This window comes from Dromaius novaehollandiae, chromosome 2 (assembly GCF_036370855.1).
Source record: "Dromaius novaehollandiae isolate bDroNov1 chromosome 2, bDroNov1.hap1, whole genome shotgun sequence".
NCBI lineage: Eukaryota > Metazoa > Chordata > Aves > Casuariiformes > Dromaiidae > Dromaius > Dromaius novaehollandiae.
Window position 1 is genome coordinate 93,173,059 of NC_088099.1, and position 22,204 is coordinate 93,195,262.

The 22,204-nt window shown below is 39.2% G+C and overlaps 1 long non-coding RNA gene across 1 annotated transcript in view; it reads left to right on the forward strand.

The window, feature by feature from the left end:
- The first annotated feature begins 390 nt into the window (after positions 1-390).
- LOC112992540 (uncharacterized) overlaps positions 391-22,204 on the forward strand; it is a 31,005-nt gene continuing 9,191 nt past the window's right edge. Inside the window, exon 1 of the long non-coding RNA XR_003261554.2 lies at positions 391-466. This is a non-coding gene — a long non-coding RNA (uncharacterized LOC112992540). The remainder of the gene's footprint in view (positions 467-22,204) is intronic.

The following is a 22,204-nucleotide window of genomic DNA, read 5'->3' on the forward strand; positions in this document are numbered from 1 at the left end:
GAGCTAATTTTAGAACCTTTGAAATCAATTCTTATCACTAGCAGGTAAAGTCAAAAATAGAGGACCCATGAATCTGGGTGAGGTCAGACTCCTTTACAGGTTCAGGTTGATTGGTTTGCAATAAAACCACAGAGAACTGCTAGTTTCTAATGAGTTTTTCTCTGAAGAGGTGAATGTGTATTTTCACTGGGAGTTGTTCTTGAGGGTGTGTGTTTCACGAGTCTCTCTCAAACGTTCCTTGTACACCTTACTGTTTTCCCCACATTAAAAATCATCAGGTAAGCAAAACATACCATATCAGACCTTACACTGAACCAACCATAGCGAGAGGAAGGGAACACTCTTTGGGTGTTGCTCATTTTCTGTTCAATTGATTTCACTTGCAGATAATGAAGCCCTAACAAGTGCCCATACTTGAGAGAAAGGCTTGTGACTCAAGAACCAGTGGATTTCTTTTGAGGAAAAGGTGAGTAGTGTGTGCTCTGGAAGCTTATTTTGCTATAGGAATAGAAGCTTCCTAGGTGAGACTGCAAACAAACAAACAAACAATTTCACCTTTACACTAAACAAGATATTCCTTGTGGCAGTGTTATTTCCAGAAGCTAATACTAGCTGTATAGGTTTGCTTTAACTTTTATTATTGTTCCTTTTCTAGATTTAAGGATGCATAGATGCTGTTTGTTTAAATATATTTTTCTCCTCTTACTTTAGGAAGACATGCAGGTTCTAGTTTTCTGTCATCCCTGGATATCACTAGGAGATACACAGAGCTGTCTTAGGAAAATGACTTATAGTTCACCATTACACTGGTGAATTTAGTCTTCTGACCTTCTTGCAGATTGCTTAATTAGGTTTCTTTGAAGACCAATTTTGAATCTGTAACTTGTTTATATATAGCAAATATATTTCTTTACAGCATTGCTAAAAAGAAGCTGAAAGAGTTTCTAACACAAATAGCATTGATTTAAAAAAAATGTAAGCATCTCTTTCCAGAGTTTATTTTCAAGTGCTTGCCAGACTGCAGATTGGGGCCTGAAAGATGCTAAGAAAATCTAATACAATAGCATTTGACTAAATGGCTTGAAAACTATAAAGTTCTTGTTGAAGCAGTACTTTTAATACAGCTTCATTTCAGTGATCTGGATTAAGTTAATATGTATTTGAAAGTTGTATAAATGTTTGTAGTATATGTCCAGTATTTATACTATAGGTGGTTGGCATTAAATACCTACTTTCATCTTCTCATGAGAAATCTTACTCTTTTCTCCCCCACCCCCAAACACCTTTTTTTTTTGTTTTTTTCTTTAAGAGGAAAGTAACCCTCCAGACACACATAATGCAATGTATTCAAAAACATTAAGTGTGGGAGTGGTAGAACCTAAGAAATTCAGAGTTAAGTCTAAAACTCTGTCCTTAGCTCACCCCGCTGTGCTTAGGTATTATAGCACATATGGTATGAACCCCCCACTGCTCTGAGGCCCCCTGATTAAGTGCTGCAATACTGTACCTAGACACAATGTGGTGACTTAAGGAGAGAATTTCAGCTTTAACTCTGAATGTCCTGGTTCATGTGAGACTGTTAATGTTATTAGAACATAAAGTGGGTGGTTTAATACCTTATATACGGTGCTTAAAGTCAGCAGCAGCTGCCAGGGACTGGGTTCCTGCACTATTGTTTTTTGCTGGGGAGAGGAAGGATTGCTTGTTTTCCTTGCAGTAAAAGTAGAGCACGGGACCTCTTTCTAATTAAAAGAAAGTTTTACTTGCTATGGATGAGCTAAAAGAAAGCCATGCAACTAGCAAAGCAGAAACAAAGTTGAGAGGGTAAAGCTGGATGCTTTCAAAGTCTGAGCAGACCTTTACAGTGCATTTTTGCTGTACTGAAGGAAGACTGAGCTTGTTCTATGGTCTTTGCATGTTTCTTCTCACTTGGAGTGCTGCTTGTCATAACATCTTATGAGATATTCCTAGCATTTGGCAAAATCTTGAGGTCCTGAGCTCAGCCATTTTATGGATGCTAGCTGTGAATTCAACAGCAGTTTGGACAAAAAAAGGGCAAAATAAAACTTGAGTAAAGCCACCAAGATTTAGCCATCAAGATTTTTGGTAATACAATTTCTAATCTGAAATGTCTACTTGTGAAACAGGGTCTTGCTTTGCACAAGTAAACTAATTTTACTGAGTTATTCAGAGGAAGGTCATACTTGGTGTCAGGTTATTACTGAAAAAATTTCATTACTTGAAGATCTGTACATAGAATTGAAAAACTCTCTTCTAGCATAACAAAGCAAACATCAGAGCATTTTCTTTCCTTGGTGAATAGAAAAGATTTAAATGTTGTTGTGATTTCTGGCTTATTGATAAATGGCTTGTCTAGGGGTTTTAGTATTAAATTCAGAGGTGATTCATAAGAAGTGTTAGGCTGTCAAAAGTGTACAATTGTTCAGACCACCTTTGGCACTCTATAAGGCATGTCAAGGTGTATGTAATTTGCATCCAAGCAGCGCAAAGAAAGTGGCTGCTAAAGTCATTTTCTTCCTTAGTTCAGATGTAAACCTTCTTCTGATGGCTTAGTGAGTGGGGAGGGGGGTACCTTGGTAGCTGACTGTTACATCAGCTTAACTGCAAGCAGGTCTTAAAGCATTTAAGCGTGTGGTGACCATGTCCTGAAGACCATATGTATGTGTGTATATGTATGTATATGTGTGTGCGTGTGTATATATATATCATAGTAACATGAAATTTATCCCAGTGTGAAGGATCAATCCAGGTCATGCAGGACATTACATACATACATGTGATGTGTATACATATGCATGCACACGTGCACAGATTTTCCCAGCCAAAACTTTCACAGGCTTTGAGGAAATTCCTTCCCCCACTGCCACTGCCCCACCACCTCATCTTCAAGATGTTCAACGATATTCCATTTGCAAGCAGAAGTTTGGTTGAGACATCCTTGTTTGTCTACTGGGCGGGGGGTTGGGGGGGGAATTATCAGAGAGAACTCCAAAATATGTGGGATAAGTATAATGCATTACCTTCTATCACCCTGAAATGTCCATATTTAAGTGGTGCAAGCATGGGGCATGTGTTTTCCTGCTGAGGTTTTCTGGTAAATACAGAAATCCCTGCAGGAGTTCTGCACTTGTGCTCCTGAAGGGTCCTGAATTCATTTGGAGGGCAGAAGGTCTTTTCCACATGTGAGAAAGCAATGTTTGTTTCGCAAAAACATCTTTAGGTGTCTAGGTAACTGAGAGGAGAGAAAAAAATGCATGTATGTTCTTCATCTTGAAAAGGTGTTTAAATGAATATTTCTAATAAGATTAGATGTTTGTGTATCACAGAAACATGCTAGAAAGCTAACAAGTACACCACTGACAATGACTTGAGAGGGAAAAACGGGACTAAGATTTGTTGAGGTTTTGCAGATTACGCGTAAAAAATACAAGATGGGAGTATTAAAATAGTGGATGAACCCAGAGGAATAGGTTGATCATTTGTCTTTGGGAAATACCTGCAGGGAGCAAGAAGTTAAAGAGGGGTGGGGCAGAGAAGGCTTGAGCTGCACCTGTGGGGTTTTAGTAGGTTTATGGTTCACCAATTTACTCCTACATGACCTGGATCCTTCACACTGGGATAAATTTCATGTTAGGAAGATGAATGGAAATGAAGAGCTGTGTAATTATTAGTTTTGTTGCTAGCAGATCAATCATCTGCGATGAACTGCTCACAAAGGTCACGTATGACCTTTCGGCTGGAATTTAACTGGCACCGCGGTTGCGATTTGCTCGCAGCAGCAGTCCCCTGCTGGCTGTATTATAACAGCCTTGGCAGCATTAAAAGGCGGGCCTGCATTCCATGTCATTGGGACTCTTATAATTATGACAAATGACTAAATGTGTTATTTTCAGCAAAGCAATGGCAGTCAAAAGGGGTACTTAGGGTTTGTAAGAGGTGATGGCTGGTGTGGCTTTGAAGGCTTTTCCTTTTCTTGACTTAATGCAGACTGAATCATACATGGCCACCCCACTGGTAGCTGAGCAGCGTGTGAAACCCATTTCACACGTCTGTGCTGCCTTACAGCTGCGATGCCCTCTTTTCATCTGCAACAAAACCAGAGCCGGTGGCTGCTGCCTCTTCAAAACAGGCACACGGTTTGATGGGGGAAACCTTACTGGCTTTGTTTTAATCAGGATGAATAGGAAATCCCAAACACTGAAGTGTATTTTACTGGAGTCTGGGAGGTGGGGAGGAGAGGGAACAAAGCCTAATAGGAAATGTCATCCAAATGGTATTTTTGACACCAGAGCAAGTTTCTGTGTCCATAAAGACAATGAAGATGGGAGCAGCAAAACATACAAGGAGGGGGAAAAAATGCATGTCTCTGGAAAGTCATTTGGAGGAAAAAATAAAAAAAATTACCGATGGTTTTTAATGCTTGCATCTTCTGAATAAGCCACAAATTTCACCTTGCATCACTGAAATTCTCGAGACTAAACTTTCCAGAGGCAACTTTAAAAAGAAAGTCAGGTGAGGGATATGAAGCTGAGCGTGAGGCAAATATTACTAAATTATATCACTATGTGAGTTAATAGTGCAAGGTGGAGGAAGGCCTATAAAATGGATGGCTTGTATCGTGGCAAATAAGGATTAAATCTGCTCTTAAATTTAATTTGGTGCCTCCCCTACCATAAACTGGCACAGCAGTATTGTTATGGATCATGTTCTGTTCCCTTAGCTAACATGGTACATGTGCATACGAGACCTGGAATTATGCTGATTTGCAGGGTTTGAAGTTATAGCTTTCGATGCTTCTTTAAGCAAATTACTTGCTGCTGTCCTCCTCCTTCTCCCCTCCATGTTCAGGGGTCTATTGTACTTTGTTCAAAAATAGAATCAGGCACATGAGGTATCATAAGGGAGCCTGCCCTCTCACAATCTGCTTTGTTATCACAAGAAGGATGCTTACTTAGGTGCTTCTCAGCATTGAGTACTGTGATGAAAACTCTGGTAAAAATGAGCCTGGAGGACAAGCTCTGTTTCCTGAAAGATTTGTCCCAGAAATACAGCCCAAATAACCTACTGACATTTTGTGCAGCACGGCTAATGCCCAGCAACACAATCCTGATTATTTGCCCCCCTGGTTCGTTGTGCTTTGAATTGTCTCTCTTCAATGGCTTTTCCTAGCTCACCTGGAGTAAAGCAACTGGCAGTTGGTATGCTCTGCATCTTGCTCAGCAGTGGCACCTTATAGAGCTCTACCTTATATATCACAGGTTTTGGATTCTTATTTTTCTAGTTGGCCAGCAGGAGAGAAGTCGTCTGAGGATCCATGACAGAACTGGCAGGAGAAGAGGGCTCCCCCCCTGCCCCTTCCTATTTGATTGTGTGCCCATTTCCAAAGCGGAGCCCCTGCGCTGTAGGCTTGCATTACAAACAGCTTGGTGGTGACACTAATTTAATACTCCTGCCACCTCATCCTGTGTCTGTAAGATCAGCTGTTATATCTAGCTGTTATGACAGAATATTTTTCTTTAGTGTACTCTTCTTTTGAGGGATCATGGGGTAATGGGTGCATGGAAGAAATGGACTGTTAGTGATGTACAGAATGCACAGTTCTCGGGATTGTCATATAAGGGTTGAATCTTTTCTACAGACCGCCTGAGAGGATTCCTTTTTTTGTTGCGCTGTATTTCAACATACTTTTGACTAACGTCCTCATAAAAATTCACTAAATCCTCATGTGAGAGAGTCTCAGTGCAAGTTATAAAAACTATTTCCCCCTTCCCTGTCCAGAAAGGGCTAGTAAAACTGTGACAAAATTGCTTTACATGACCATGATCTCATGACAGGTCATCAAATTTCTGGTCACTTCATACCCTGGCTCAGCAAGGTCTTAGACATCCCGTTCAACAAGGTGAAATAGGGCCCAGCTAAGCACTTGCTACTTTTACTGCCTGTTAGCATATTTCAGTTAACTTCGGTGGAAACTCAGGCATAGGTTAATACCCTTTATTACTGAATTTAAGGTTCTGTGAGCACTTCAGTTTGTCTTGCTTATCTTTCGTAAGGCTTAGCAGAACATGACAGCTTGATGACAAATAAATATTTGCCCTGGGGAAAACTTTAATGCCATATATGCCCTTCATGCATTTCCTTATCTACTTTACATACTCATTAATCCAACTAAATCTTACACGCTACAGGCAATCACTCTCTTATGAATTTACTTCAATGGTTATATTACCATGGTTGTATTATTGCTATTACAACTTATTCTTTCTTGCACTTGGCTGCTAACCAGCAAAGTTCTCCTAAGCAACAGAAATATTTCAGTTAAGCGAAAGTATTAAGTTTTTGTTTCATAAACAGCAAATAAGATCCCGGTAGCCTATTATTAGGTCACTTACCTTAGATGAAAAGGTATTCAACATACCTGCAATGGATATATAGACAAAAAATTTGGGGGGGGGGGGGGGGGGGAGTGTTAAGTTTTCCCTACTTGCCTCTCTGAGCTTTAAAAAGCAACCAGAAAAACCAACCCAGCCCTCAAATAGTGACATAAAAGTATTTATTGCATGTCCTAAGTGATTGATGGGAGCCATATTTGGATGCCATGATTACATGTATGCTAGTAACTTAAATGAGCCCAGGTCTATTCTCTGACACTGTGAGAAGAGTCCCAGACCAACCTATGTCCATATTATTAAATTTGTTTTGTTTTCAGAACAGGTTGGGTGCACGCAGTCTGCCTATTGGGAGTGGTCCCAAGCCCAAGTAAATTCTCAAACCATGTCTAAGAGTTTTTTGAGTGAATGCTTGTTAGCCTGGGCCAAAGGCTTGTTAGGGACTGTCCTAAAAAAGGAATAATATGCATATGTAAGATCTAATACCTGGGAATCTCTCTTGGTTGTGTTTAAGTTACTAAGGTAAGATGAGGCGCATGTGTTTCAAGGCCTCGTATAAGGTAAGATGAGGCCCATGTGTTTCAAGGCCTCGTAAGGCAGTCTCATAATAACATATTAATCTCACCAGCTGCAGTTGCTGGAAGTAGACATGTGGTTCCTCCTCATATACTGAGTGTGGGGAGATTGGTATCTCCCCAGAGCAGTTCATCCGATAAGCGCTCCAGGTCACGCCATAGTGATGTCCGTCTCTGTGCTTTGACTATAAAAAGAAATCTAAAGAGGGGTAGACTCCAAAACTGGATATTTTTAAAAAGTGGGCAGAGTTCAGACCATGCTGTTTTCTATACAGATTCTGCTTTCTGTGTTGATCCTAGTGGCAATTGGAGAAGCTGGGCTGGCAGCTCTGTGGTTTGAACGCCTCCTGAATTTTTTTCATTTTCAGATTATTACTTTTTATTTAGTATGGTATGTGTTAACTTGTTTTCTCTGATTTTGGCATTTAGAAGGAAAGCACTTGGAGACAGATATCTTGGGACAAAATCCTTTTTTCCTTCCCTGCCAGCTTTCTTCAAAAACCCCAAAACATAAGACTCAACCATAATACAATAACTTCATTCCAAAAGTAAACTGATTTTTAAAAGCTCTTCTTGGCATCTATGTTTGAATCCTCCCATTCTATTTATGCTTCACTTTTTATCATATTGCATTTTTCTGCTGCTTTTTCATTGTGTGCTTTTAGAGTTAGAAACAGAAGAAGCCACTGTGTTTTCATTTCTGTGTTTGGAGAATTCAAAGCCTTTTAGAATTTCACTCTTAAATATGATAAGAAGAGAGAAAGAGAGACACTTTCAAGCAGCTTTTTAACCTCCAGAAAGTCTTGAAAATATCATGCTTGCTCTCTGCTCCAAAGCTCCATCCCTAATTTTGGCATGCTCACAGTAAATAAGAAGCCTATTAAGTAAATGACAGATAGTTTTTAAGGGTTTTTTCTTTTGCCAGAGTTTACAGCTGTAGTGAACAGTTTGATGCAGCTCTAATTTCCAATTATGACATACTGGGAGTGGAGGAGGTTGTCAATTTTGCTTGTTCCTTGGTGAGAGACAGAATGATTTTGTACTTTATGCTGCCAACCAATTCATCCTATTCTATTGCAAAGCTGAGAATAGTCACTACATATTATTTGATATGCAGATGTGATCAACATTTCAGAATTGCTACTAGCTTAATCACCAACATTACCGACCAACACCCAAAGCAAATAAATACTAGCCCAGTTTGAGACATGTATACAGCGATGTTTTTAATTTCGGGGTGAACTCGTTGAGCTTTGTCATCATCTGTTTCTGTGACGGGCAAATTATTTAGGATAGATGTGTCGTCCTCTGTCCTAAGCTTCTGTTAAATCAATTATTACAAAGACAGGATTGGGGTATATGGAATGCCTTAAATGAAAACTACAATTGCTAAATTGTTTTCAGGGTGCTCCTTAATTGAGGAGAAGTGACCTTAATGTTAGAACAGGGATGCTGAAGCAAGAACATACAGTTTTGTTTGCTAATGCAAATAGATGTGGGGATAAACTATTGGAACTAACAAGTGTGTTTAATTTCCTCTAAAACAGGGAGGGCTAAAAGCTGAAACTTATAAAGAGACTCTTGAAGTGGACCAGCTGTCCAGGCCTTTTAAGTAGTCTGTACCAGCATCTTTCCCCATTTGTCCTGCTGGTTATTGCTTGATTGATGAGTTGGTGTGTGCAAAGTGACCACCTGAAAGTTTTGCAGGCTTTAAGAGCCTGGTCAGTGTGTATTTGACCCTTAGAGGCCATGGATCAAATATCAGGGTTATATGCATTTCAATAACTTTGTTTTGATACTTGAAGGGGAAAAAAATTATTCACACTAGGGGGAACGAAGGAGATTAAATATTTATGCCTGAGAGCATCTCTGAAAGGATCTCAAGTGACTGCTGTCACCAGCCTCCTGGTCAACTTTTCTTAGCTTGAGCCCCTTCGTCTTTTCATCTCAGAAGGGTAAAATATATATTATTGTGAAGAAGAATAGCAGAAAAGCTTTTGTAGCAGCCTGTGAAGGGATTTTCAGTGAGTGGCCCCTTTTCATAGAGGAATGGGGGTTTCCTGAGAAATGGGTATTCCACACTGTAACCTGACTCAACAGAGCTCTGAGGTAGCCAGTAGTTAGCCAGAATAGGGCAAAAATTTCACTTTCTAGAACTTCATGCACAGCAGATCAAATAAGAGAAGCCTCTTAGTTCCCCCCTGCCTGGAGGAAAAAAATAAGGGGGGAAATTAGGAAATTTTTATGCATTTCTTATATAATTGACGCTTCCCTCCCCTTTCAAAATTCTGTTTTCATGATCAATTTGTGTGATATGGAAATGATTCAGAAAGGAAACAAAGAGGATCATGTGAGAATATCACATTCTTTCTCATGTGAATAATTTCTTGCCTCTAAATTTCCAAGGATTGGTATTGAAATTCAAATAATCTGAATTTTTGAATGATTTCCCACATAAATACCCTTAGCATATAAGCGTGTGTTCTTAAAAAATTCCTACATTTACTCCCATTTATTTTTCTGTTTAATGTTGGAAGAGAATCTCTTAGATCTCAGTGAGTGAAAACATATGTTTATACAAAAATGCATTTTAGTAATAGCATATGTTTCACTATATAATTTTGCAGAAGCTTTTTTCTAAGAGAACTCATCTTATGACTAAGAATAAATAGACTGTTACCTCTGTTATGTAAGCTACACTTTCACAAACATTTTAATATGGTGTATGTAAATGAGAAAACAGTTTACTTCATATAGATTGTGTACGTGGACATTTAACCCACACACATACATAGAATTGACATGAGATAATTAACACACAAATGTTGCATACACAGCTTGTCTCTCACCCTTCTCTCCCCGCCCACCCCCCTCCCCCCCCCAAAACCCTAAGATGACCAGAATAAGGACAGGATTCCTGTATAATAACCTCATTCTGTGAAGAATGCTAATGTCATTGGTAGAATTATTTGTAGAAATACAAGTAGTGCTATGGTTGAATTTCATCCCTGTCTGAGGGGATTGAAGCAAGATCCTGTATCTGACTTAGCAACATATATTCCTCCCTGCACTGAGTGTTCCAGCTGGCTGTCAAGGGTGGTCCACTCATATTCAGCACATTATAGAAGTGGCTTCTGTGCCAGCAATTAACTTTATACTAATTTAGGGAAAGGCTTGCAATCTGAGTTGCTGTAAGATTCAAGGGCCCATTTGCATCACAAGGATTATGATTATTTTATTAGCTAACCATCCTTGCCGTTTAAAATCTGCACTGGATAGCCTGAATTTGTTTTCCAGACCTTAAGTCATTTTTACGACTGTTTTCTGAACCCTTTCAAATTGATCAGCCTACTTCTGAAGTGGATTTAGCAGAATATTCTGGTAATGGTCTGCCAAAACATAAGTAATGTCACGCTCCTGCTTGTATTTAAAATTTTCCATCCTCCACCCCTCCCTTCCTCGTTTTACATTGAATATTGGCATTTACAATCTGAGACACAGCTGAATAGAGAATATCTCTGTTATAGCCTACTATTGTCTAATATGATCTCCAGATCCTTTCCAGTATTTTTTTTCTTCCAGGTTTACCTTGTTTAAAAAAAAGAAAAAAAAAAACCCAAAAAAACTGATTGTTCCCCAGTGCCCCAAAATTTACTAAGTCAATATTAGTAGTTCATATGATCTTTTTAGCCAGTTCTTGGAAGGCTCTTGGTGTATCTTATGCAGTGTCTCAAATTTTAAAATATTTACTTCTAATTAGTACTTGTTAACACCCTTGCTAGCTAGAAAAGGAAAAGAGAAAATATAACCTTATTCTATAAGGTGTTTCTATATTGCTGCTTCTCCTAAAAACAAAGAAACAAAACCCCAAGAAAACAAATTTGCATTTCAGACTTCTGCCTCTTCTGCATTCTGACGGGGAGTCTTTTCCCATCCCTTTCAATTACAGCGTGTTCCACTGTTCTATCCTACATAATATTGAAACACTGTGCTTGCATTAGTGTTTGTTTTAGTGTGATTTCCTCACTTCCTTTCCTGTCCCTTCCCCCATTTCTAATATTTCTTAAAATGTTACTTTTACACTTTTCCTAGCCAGAATACTTTTGACTGAAGTAGATTTCCTGCAAGTCTACAGAATTGTCAGTGCTACATAATCAAATACTTCCCAGTTATAACATCATTATGTATCTATTTTTCCTTTCCCACTCAATTTTACTCATAGCTGTTTTCAGATTTGAAAATTCTCCTTTCTTAAAGCACCCAACGTATCTACTTCTAGTTTTGAATTATATTTATATACACATATACTGTTGGAGAAGTGATATATTTTGTGCATAGGCCACTACAGACTATTTCTTTAATATATGCTTTCTTTGGCCTTCAGGAGTTTGTTTCCTTGGCTTCTTAATTTATGATATATCAACTCACGTTAAATCAAGACCTTGCTTGACATGATGCATCATAAATGTTGAACTCTTTTAATGGGTATGTTTGTGGTATGATCAATTTGGATAATTCATCTTGAACTGAAAAGGAATGAGTACAGGATGAATTCTTGAGACCATTTAACATTTATATCTAACTCTAAAAGAGGCCAATATGCTTTGTGATATAAAAATCTAATACAATACTCCAAGTCAGTGCGCTACTGCATGGAAAATGTAATAAATTCATCTGTAGGTGTCCTAAGAAGCTCTAGTATTGCAGACTGGATAACTTCTGCTGCTATAAAATTCTAAGTGTATTTACTGAAATGGATGCCAGTTTATTATGCTTGTCATGAAGTCCAACATAACAGATTGTGTTTGAACTAGACCTTGTATTTGTGTACATCTATTGTTAAAAAAAACATTTGTCTTTTAGGTAATCGGGGCCCAAAGGCCCAAACCATATGATGATTTGCAAACGAAAATGCTAATGTATTTGTTGTGTTGAACTGCAAGCCACTGACTTGATACAGACAGCCAAGATGTTCCTGCGGGTTTTGTGTATGCTGTCTCTCGCTTCTTATTTCGGTTATTGGTCTGAATTTAGTCCAGATCTGAAATGATAACAAGTGCTAACTCGTTACCTGGCAGACAAAAGTGGCTTTTTGAGGGATAAGGTATCTCATTGCTGGTTCAGTAGCAGCATTTTTTATGGAGTATAGAAAAGAAAACAGTTTGGGTAAGTTATTTACAGACCAGTTGCTCCTGATTCTTTCCTTTATGACACCTTGTGATAGCTCAGAGGCCTGTGTGAAATGTGTTCTCCACCCAGTGCGTGAGAGCTCGCATCACACCAGCCACTGTGATTCTCCAGGTACCCAATAACACGACTGTCTGGCAACCCATCAGGGAAGTAGAGAACTAAAGATTTCTGCCTTCAGACACAAGACTAGAGGGACTTTCTGGATTATCTGTTCAAATCCTGTGATGTTGCAAGCATCCATGCCATCATCAGTTTAATTATGAAGCTTGCTAGGTTAGATGCTTTCTCTAGAACACGGTATGAGGTGAGGAATCTGGTGGCACAAGGTGAGAAAACAGCTTAACATTGTCATTGCTCTAGTGCTAGGGCAAGGAAAGACTTTACCTGCTGCTGATCAGTTCAAAAATAACTGCTTAACTGAGTTTATATATTTTTATCTTTAAAACCAGCATACAGAAGGCTACAGCTAGAAGAGTTAAATAGTGAATGTTTTGTTATTTTTCCTTAATAAGGTGATCAAATCCTGTCCTTTCTGCAAGACTACAGCTTCTCACAGATGTCCTCATTAGAGCACCAACCCTGCCTTTCACTGACTACTGTACTCAGAGCTAAGCTGCATGGCATTTTTTTCAGTAGCAAGGCTGACCTAAGCATTCTCTATCCAATTGGCTCGGTATTGTCCCTATGCTGTGGCAGCACCATTGTTGGCTGGGGTCATCCTTGCCCATCTGACAATCTACAGAAGAGAAAAGCATCACTTTTTGACCAGATGTGTACCCTGATCTACTTCACCGTGGAGCACAGCAGTGTGGCCCAGTGCAGCTGGTGGGTAGCTGTGAAGATCTAGTGGTGTTAGGGACAGACTTCTTAAATAGGGCTAAGCGGTATTGCAACCAAATGTGTAATCACAGCCTGAATAAATGTGGAGGCCAACTGAAAAGGTGCTACGTATTCAGCCATTAAAGTAGCATTTCAAAAAGTTCTTCAACTTCTCTGGTCATCCTGGACTTCTTCAAGTATTTGCTATCCCGAAACACAGAGATAATGAAATGTACTCACTCTAAGTAAAATGTTTTAACAACACTACACAGCAATTTTTAGGAGCTGGAAGAGTGTGCTGTTCAATTGAAACTACAGAGAGAATTTCAACAGGCACAGTGTAATCATCCAGGCCAGAGTTTGGCCAGGACACCGGGATTAACACTTTGAGGCATGCTATAAGGGCCTTGGGAATGAATCTTCTTTAAACTTGGATTTCATCTGGAAAATAGCAAACTTCTGCAGTGCTGTCACTCAGTGCAGCTCCAAGGAAAGAATGCTGCCTAATGAATCATCGGCACTACTTCCTGCAGCAGCAAGGCTTTCCTTGGCAGTGTGACCAAAGTACTAACAGAGTCTAAACCTACTTAGTGAATGAAATGCTGGGAACATAGGCCAAGACAATAAGTAGTACAGGATAAACCCCTTCATATCACTTCTAATCTAATGTAGGCATGTAGGTGTTTTTTGTTTGTTTTTAAGACAGAGGGTGAATAAGACAATTCATTGAGTATAGTGAATGCTGTTGAGCAAGGAGGGAACCCTGTTTTCAATGAAGTCAATAGGAATGTGCCCAAAGACTAAACTGGAGCAGGATGGACCCCTGGTATATTTGCTGATGAATTTATTTCCGAAGAAATTTCTTCAGTGTTGCCAGAATCTGCAAGTGGACATTTGTGCCCATGGATGGGGATCTTAGATACCTAATTTTGTACTTACCAGTTCAAGATGAGTGCTTTGAAATGCCCTTATTATTGCTAGTAAGATATCTGTTAGAAACAAAAGAAATGGTCTGTCTCCAAAATGTGTCAAGGGATAAATCCTGTCTTCTGTGCTATGCTGCAGAAGTCCTCTCTGAACAGAAAGAATCTCTTCACTGTATGAACAGTGTCAGTATTTAAACAGAAGCAAGTATTGCTGCACTTCTAGGGCTGCAACTTAGGAGTGTAGACCAATGCCACTGCCATCTAGGACCCTTAGTGGTAGGATCCTGTCCTTCTCCCCATCCTCTTTTGTTCCTTATAGAGCTTGGCAACATATAGGGCTGTACCTAAGCTGAGGCTGCACATGACGTCCGTGTCCTATTAGACAGAATATACTTGAACTGTGCTGTGAAAAAATACATGGTTATTACTTTAAATACGACTTAAAATGGCTTTTTTTTTTTTTAAGCATTACTTCAAGTATGTGCCATGCAACAAAACTGCTGTATCCTTATTTCTGAGGTGTTGTTACAATTTATCATTTGCATGGTCATTACAACTGGAGGCTTAGGCTTCTTTAGCTAGCTGCTTCTTCTCTAGCTTCTTCTCTATCTGCTGAACAAGCATACATTGAATAATATGTCTGCTGCATTGTACAGTGCAATGTGGATATCAGACCTAGTTTGGATATAACCACATTTGAATGGCGCTTCTTCTGGACTAATTTACCCCTCTGAGAAGTTCCTTATTCAGAGGTAATGCAAGCATTCCAGTATCTTACTGTCACCCTTATGTGCCTAAAGAGACAGTCTGTGCTCTGTCGGGTTCTTGTTCCAGGGAATGTGTGCCAAGCATGAAAAAGTGCCACAATATTTCCATTGTCTGATGGTAAATTGTGATGCTTTAATTACAGCCATCATATATGATAAATTTTGGAAGAGAGGTGAACAACAATGCAAAAAAAGCTACATTGTTGGTTTTTTTTCTAAGCTGTCCTGTGCCCTTTATCCTTTGGGAAAGACTGCCCTAAGGACCTAATCCAGAAAAGTGCTTATTGTGGTCTAAGAAAATCTGAATATTTTGTGCTTTCATTTCATCACAGCCAAACATTACTTAAATGTATACATGCTTACTGTGCTTTGTATCAAGGCTTACATACTTGGTGGTACTATACTACACTGGTGAGCATGGTATGCACTGGCCAATACCTGATTGCTAAGGTTTCTTCTGTGTAGTTTTAACCTTTCAACTTATATTTGTTCATATTTGCTGATTCCATTTATGTGGCTGTGTTTATAATGCTACATCATCACATACCTGAGGCCATTGCGTATCATGATCTGTTACCATTCATTGCTGGAAAATCTCCCCCTTTAAGCTTGCTGGCTGGATTTATTTCAGCTGCCTGAGATTTGCTATTATCTGTACAAACCAAAATGTTTATAGGCCTTATAAGAGCAGAACACTGAATGTTTGTCACTAATTTGTTTCATCATGTTTCAAGCTAGAGAAATTTCACAAAGCTGCTAAATGGAAGTGAGTCAGAGCTTCAGCATTCCTGCAGGATTCCTTTGTGAACAGAGGCTTTTAAACAGTTTACGATGTAATCACGGCAACAGTGAAAAATCTTCTGGTTTAAAAAACAAAACAAAAAGGAATAAAAATGCTAAACACTTGAGCAGAAAGTAAGCCTCCCCTATGTGCAAAGTAAATGATTTAGTGATGTTCTCTTCACGTTAAATGAGGCAGGAGATCACAAACTAAAAAACACTTAAATATGATTTTAAAATTAATTATGCTTCACCCCCATAATAGTATTTAAATTGCATTTAAATTGGTTATGCAAGCATTGGGTTTGTTACATAGTAAATGCATTTTTGTTCAGAATCTAAGTGAAGCCAGGCTTGATTTGTGAAATACACTTAGTGTGATCATTGAGTTCAATGTGAAGCTCCTAAAAGGATATGCCAACAGAATCAGAAGCATATAGTATGATAACTGTTAGAAGAACATTAATTCTGTTTGTCAAACACTTTTTTAATTCCTATGCTGCATTGTTGCTGCAAGGTATTTAAAGCTAATTGTGTTCAGGGTAAATTTTGCTGAAGCAAAATACCTTGTTTCAATCTATGCTCTTTCTAGATGAGACATTGAATTAGTTTGTGGAAAACCACAGTTATGAAGTCAGGCACTTGCATCTTTGCGACAGTATCTGTCTAGTGAAGAAGAAACTCTAACTTTCCAGTGACTCAACGATTCTCTTCTGCTGCAATAGAGATACTGCAACTATTTACCTCCCTACTTTTCCACTAATGAAGGCGAAAGCCAACAGTCCTGGTGCTGCTATTGAGGGGCAGGCATGCGTATTATAACCACCTCTTCCATTTGGATCCTGGGGGATTTGAATCAAGGGAGGGTGTGGTTTGAGGAGAGTGAAGATCAAGGCATATAGCAATGGTCCATGCTCAGCTGTTCTGCCTCCCAAACTGCTTACTAGCATTTAAATAGTCTGGACTGTTAGATGCAGTAGGAACGGACTAAATGTCACTATACGTATGGTGGACACCTACCACAACAGGAGTCTGGAATTCTGGCTCTAGTAATACTAGCACATCATTTATCCTATGTTCTGGATTTAACTGTTTATCTTCAGCAGCAAAGAGTTTGTTCTCTAGAAGAAGGAGGAGCTTTAAATAACTGATCTAATGTGACCACAAGTTTAAAAATATCTCTGTTGCATTGGCTATGCTATACTTTTCACTCATGTCTAATCTGCTTGGAAACTATTAATATGATCTATTAGATCAAGTCTGTGGTTTTTAATCCCATGATAAATCTCCACTGATGACCTGCAGTAATGGTTCATATACCTATTCAAACAGCAACATTTCAGGTGCTTTGGTTGCACCCCTTGTGTAAACAAATGCTTGTTTCAAACTCGACCTTTTCCTCACCCCCCAGTTTGACTGTCATAGGACCTTCGAGATGCCAGCAATACACACAATGTGCTGAAGGGTCTGTTTCTAAGACTATCCTGAACTACTTAGGTCTTGGCAGCTCTTGGTAGGCACATGCTTCTCTGTCACATAACACCCAAGAAGACGACAAAGCAAGCATTTCACCAATAGATTTAGTCCAGAAGACACTGTTGTATCGTACTAGCTGATCTAGAGCTGAGAAAAGAGAAGGGATTGCCTACTTTTTCCCCTTTTTATTAAATAACTCTTGCTAGTTAACATGTGAGAGAGGAAAGTTCAACTTCTGAATGTCTGTCAACCGCACCTTCACAGTCCCACCTCAGGCCTGAACCCTTACACCTTAGGGGTTCAAACCATTAGTGGATTCTTTGACTGATCGTCTAGAAGCCTAAGAGTTTCTGCAACACTTGGGATTGAGCCATAAGAATCCCCCTTGCTGGTATGGACCTGGAGTCCTGTCTAAGGACTGCAACCTCTGCTAGGACCTAAGATACTGCTAGAGTTTGGTTCCTTAGCCTGGATTCTTGAGGGCACTAAGGAACCAGCTTCCCATTTGTGTTAATGACTCTTAGAATCAAAATATAAGATTCTCTGTGCAGTATAGCTCTGTCTTGTGGAGATCTAACCTTTAGTGCCCATCACACCTTGAAATGTTGATGGCTTATTAAGGGAGGGGAATGGAGTGTTACATGGCTGTTTCATTATCTCCAGGATAAATGCATACAACATTCAGCATGTGTTTTGACATGACAGAAATATGAAGGTTTTCACAGTTCATTGGTTGTGCAATTTCCCATTTGTCCTGCTCTGCTCTCTTCCCAACTGCACCCCAAGCCATTCTAGCATTGGATGGTGCTGAAAATGAGAGCAGGAACTGATCAACCTAAAGGGAGGCCTGGAGTGAGGAAACCTGTTTGCTCCCGTATCTGCACATTGTCCGGTGATCCTTTCCAATGACCTTTCCTTCCAGGAGCTTTATATGCAGGAAGTAACTCTGAGTGTTAATTATGATTGATTTGCCATGCTCTTAGATGACTGTTTATATCATCCCTTGCCCTCAGTGACCTTTCTGAGACCACTCATCAGAACACTTCAGTCTATACACATATATAAAAGGAGGAAAATTTTAATGATTGTTGCCAACTTGACCATGTTCACTATTTCTTGCAAAAGCTGGTCTCAGTTGACTGAGATTGACTTGGTAACCTGTCTCTGCATTAAACACGGTGGCTCTGAAGAATGTTGCTTAAAAGCAGAATACTGCAAAGTTTACATAATTTCCAATATAAAAGATAAGAAATACTTATCTCACTTATAAAAGTTGTATTTCTTTTCTCTTGAAAGACAAAACATTACAATCTGAAATGATCCATTTGCATTTAAAATGTGTAGCATTTGGAGGAGGGGGAGTATTGTTTTCAACATGACAAGAATGGGCCAAACATTTCCTTATGTTCTTGATTTTCAATAAGTGAGTGACAATCTGGCTGTTCAGAAGTGAAAATTTAACCACCACTGAGTATAAGGTATTGGTAGGGCAAGCTAATGTTTTAACATTTCATCACATCTATGGCATTTATTTCTAATATTGGTTCAGGAGTTTGTTTTTGCTTCCCTCTTTTCCTTCTTGCTCTCCAGACACAGCAAGAGTTATCCTTTCAAAGAAGGCCCTGAATATACTGAATTTCACAATACAGATGCCAAACGTCTTGGTTTGTCTGTAACTTCTTATGATATATCTCACTGATCTCTGCAGGTCTAGCTCAGTGGTGACCTGAATCTTTCCCTCTGTCATTCAAACAGTGTGCTTACTTTAGAAATGTATTTTCAAATATTAAAGCAGTAAACAACACAATTAGTCTCCAATCAGGCTGCTGGCTTCTTCTCTTTACCAGCAATATGGTATATTTGTTACTTTTATGGTTTTAATTAGGATATCTTACAGTTTTTCTTTTTTTTTTCCTCCAGGAAAACCAATTTCTTGCCCATCATTTACCTTCTAAAATATCACACAGAAACTGCTGTCAGAAATGATCCTTTAACAATGACAGTGAGATTGACAACACTTTCTTGCTGTCTTAATATGAGCAAGGATAAACAATTAGTGTTTTCTATACAGAAAAAGCTGCAGTCAAAATAATAAGCATGATAACTGTATTAATTACTGTTTGAGCTATATATTGGTACAGGTACTCTTGATCCGGATTGCAGTATTAAAATTCTGTTTATAGCAGTTTGAACGAATGACATGCATCACAGAGGGGTTTGGGATTTTTGTATCTCACTTCTCACATTTTTCAGGAGCTTTGCATAGGAGTGATGTGCTTATGCAGCTTCATGATTTTGCCTTAAAATATATACAAACTGCTGGCTTCACCCTGGAAGGTAAAGTGCTTTTGACCAAAGGTTCATTTTCCATGAAATATTTTTGCTACCATCAAGAAAGCTAGAGTTTAAGAAGTTGTATCTTTGTCCCAGTCCTCCATTACCAGCCACTTTTATCCTTTCTTGTACAACAGTTAAAAACCTTTTTCAGCTAGGTTAATGCAACTGTCCATGGGACTGTACAGCAAACTGAAGTAGCTTCTGATTTCTTTGAGTGCACTTTGCATCCTTTTGTTCTTGTCTTTAATAATACTTTCTTTTTTATTCTTTTTTATTATTATTATTATTAGAATAGATATAAGGTAACATCTTCCAGGAGAATAACTGTAGACTTTTGAAGGGGTATGTATGCCTTTATTAGTTTTGAGCTCCCCCACCCCTTCACATTTCAAATCTTTTTACTTGTGCAAGCATCTGCAGCAATTAAGGCATAGATGAAGAAATACTAAACTGGTGAAAAGTGAATTTGGATGTGTCCTTGAAAGTTCTTGTGACTAGCTGGTAATACTAGGGAGGGTGCCCTGAGCCAAATCTTACTTCCTGTAGAGCTACACAAGAACTTGCATTTGTTCCCAAGAGGTAAACTTCAGTTACCATAAAGGCAGTTTAGTTCCCATAACACTAGGCAAAAGATGTATATGGGGAAGAGGGTGCATGTCCATGGAAGCAAAGAGAAAAAAAATCAATATAATTGCTACAGTCCTGAGGGGCTTAAAGCACAATATGGTGCCTGGCCTGGCTCCGCTTTGCAGTGATGTGCACACCAGGAGCTTGGTTACTGATAGCTGTCATTGTGCCTTTCAGAAGTCAAGTGAGGAGAGTGAGCCTTGTCAGCTCAGCCAGGCAGGTGTACACTCAGCTGGGTCCAGCTTATGCTTGTTGCAGATAAAACTCATATTTGAACCCATGAAAATAGGTAGATGTCCTGTGATGTGTCTATATCACAGATGAATAAGAGCACACGTCTAGTGAGTGTGGTCTTATGCCCGCAGTCAAAAGACAATGCAGACAATAGTCTAGGGGAGCTTTGAGGTGTTTACCTGAGGGCAGTCTAAAATTGTTCTGTTTTGTGCCTTTCGCCAGCCTCAGAGGCTCACGGCATCGGAGGAACAGAACAAAGCTCTCTGCAACCTCTCTCACTTTGCCTGCCTCGGAGATTAGCCAGCTAGTCCTCTGATCGACTTCAGATATAAGGGTGAAATTAAGGCCCTTCCTAAAGCGAAGAGAAGCTTTGCTATTGAAAGGAACCAGAGCTTCATCTAAAATATGCAAGTTGTCAGGAGCAGATGCAACAGTCATCCTCCATCCTAAGGCATCCTACATGATTTTGTCTCAGTTAAAAAATAAAATAAAATGAGCTATTTAAAAAAAAAAAAGTGTTCATGGAATACTTTCAGATAGAAAGAAGAAAAGAAGGAAACTGTGAAGATATTTTGGGCATGGGCTTTAACATCTTACGGTGAACCAAATCTAACGGTCTTTACTCAGGCAAAACTTCCATTTAAGTTGCTGGGAGCTTTGCCTGCATAATCACTAAATAAGGACTGCAAGGATTTGGCTCTAAGTTTATGTTTGTTGCTGGTTTCCAATGGATGGGTTTTGCCGAGATACATCACTTAAGTATCTAGCAATTTAATTCATTTACAAAAATGTGTAAATTCCACCAAATAAGCTGTATTCTGGCAGGTTTTTTTTTTTCTATACCCTTTGTTTGGCCTTAATAGGCAAGCTATCTCTTGCATTACTAAACAGATCGGACTCTAGGAGTAGTCTCAAGGGAGAGCAGAGCGTTGCATTCTCCGATAGTGAAATTCCCAGCCTGTCTCTGCCCACTCCCTTTCTTCCCTAGGTTAAGCAGCTGTAAAAAAGCTTAAACAATTTCAGTGAGGCAGACCTGCAGTAGGGCCACACCGTACCTGATGAATCTGTCAGTCTCCTTGCACAGCTGCTTCCAAAGGCTGTCACTATATTGCTAGGCCTTAAGAGTAGTCTCACTGGATTGCCTTTGCACTCTTCCTTCCTTTTAAAAAAAAGAAAAGAAAAAGAAATCCCTATAAAGGTCAGCCCAAGGAGACTCCTGCAGCAGGCTACTTTGCTCTGCTCAGTCTGCGAAGTTACCTTACTACTTCTCACTTTTTACCTTGTCATTTAAAAGCAGAGTGAACTTTATACTCTATCAGAGAAAATATCTCCAGTTAATATACCTGAAATAGATGCAATGTCAGGTATCGGGTTTAGAAAGAAACTGCAGCTTGACAAGATGCTTCCTGGAATCGCTGCTTTATCCACTCATATTTACTGCTGGGAACCATCATCTTCCCAACAACTGCCCAGCCTTTGCCTTTGGGCAGTAGGAACCCCCTTTCAGGAACTATTTTTATTATTATTTATTATTCCTATAGTGCCATAAGTGTGTGGTGTTTTCCAGACTAATTAAGAAGACAGTTCCCTGCTCCAAGCAATTTGCAATCTCCTTCAAACAATAGTTTACTGCTATTGCCCCCCCAGCCAAGCACTAGTTGTATAATTATAGATAGATGGAGAGATAGAAAATGCACATACACATATGGAGATAGCACCACAAGAAACAGAGAGAAAGATTAATTGATTTGGTCTGACTTGGTCAATTTCTGAGGAATAGGCAGGTATAAATCCAGTCTCATAAACTAAAAACTTTCTTAACAGAAAAACATTTCGGGCCAGGACCACACTTGAAATAAATGAGAATAATCCTACTGAAATCAAAAGGGTTGCACAACTGGAGAATTTCCCCCTTCGGTTGAAATGTTTTGTGGGAGTGCCCTTTTCCCTTTTCCCTTCCTTCACCTAATACGCATCGTTGGGGAATGCTGGCTGTGTTGTTTTTGCTTTTGGGTATGGGCTATTGCTTTTTTTGTTTTTCAAAATGGATGGGGTGGGCTGAA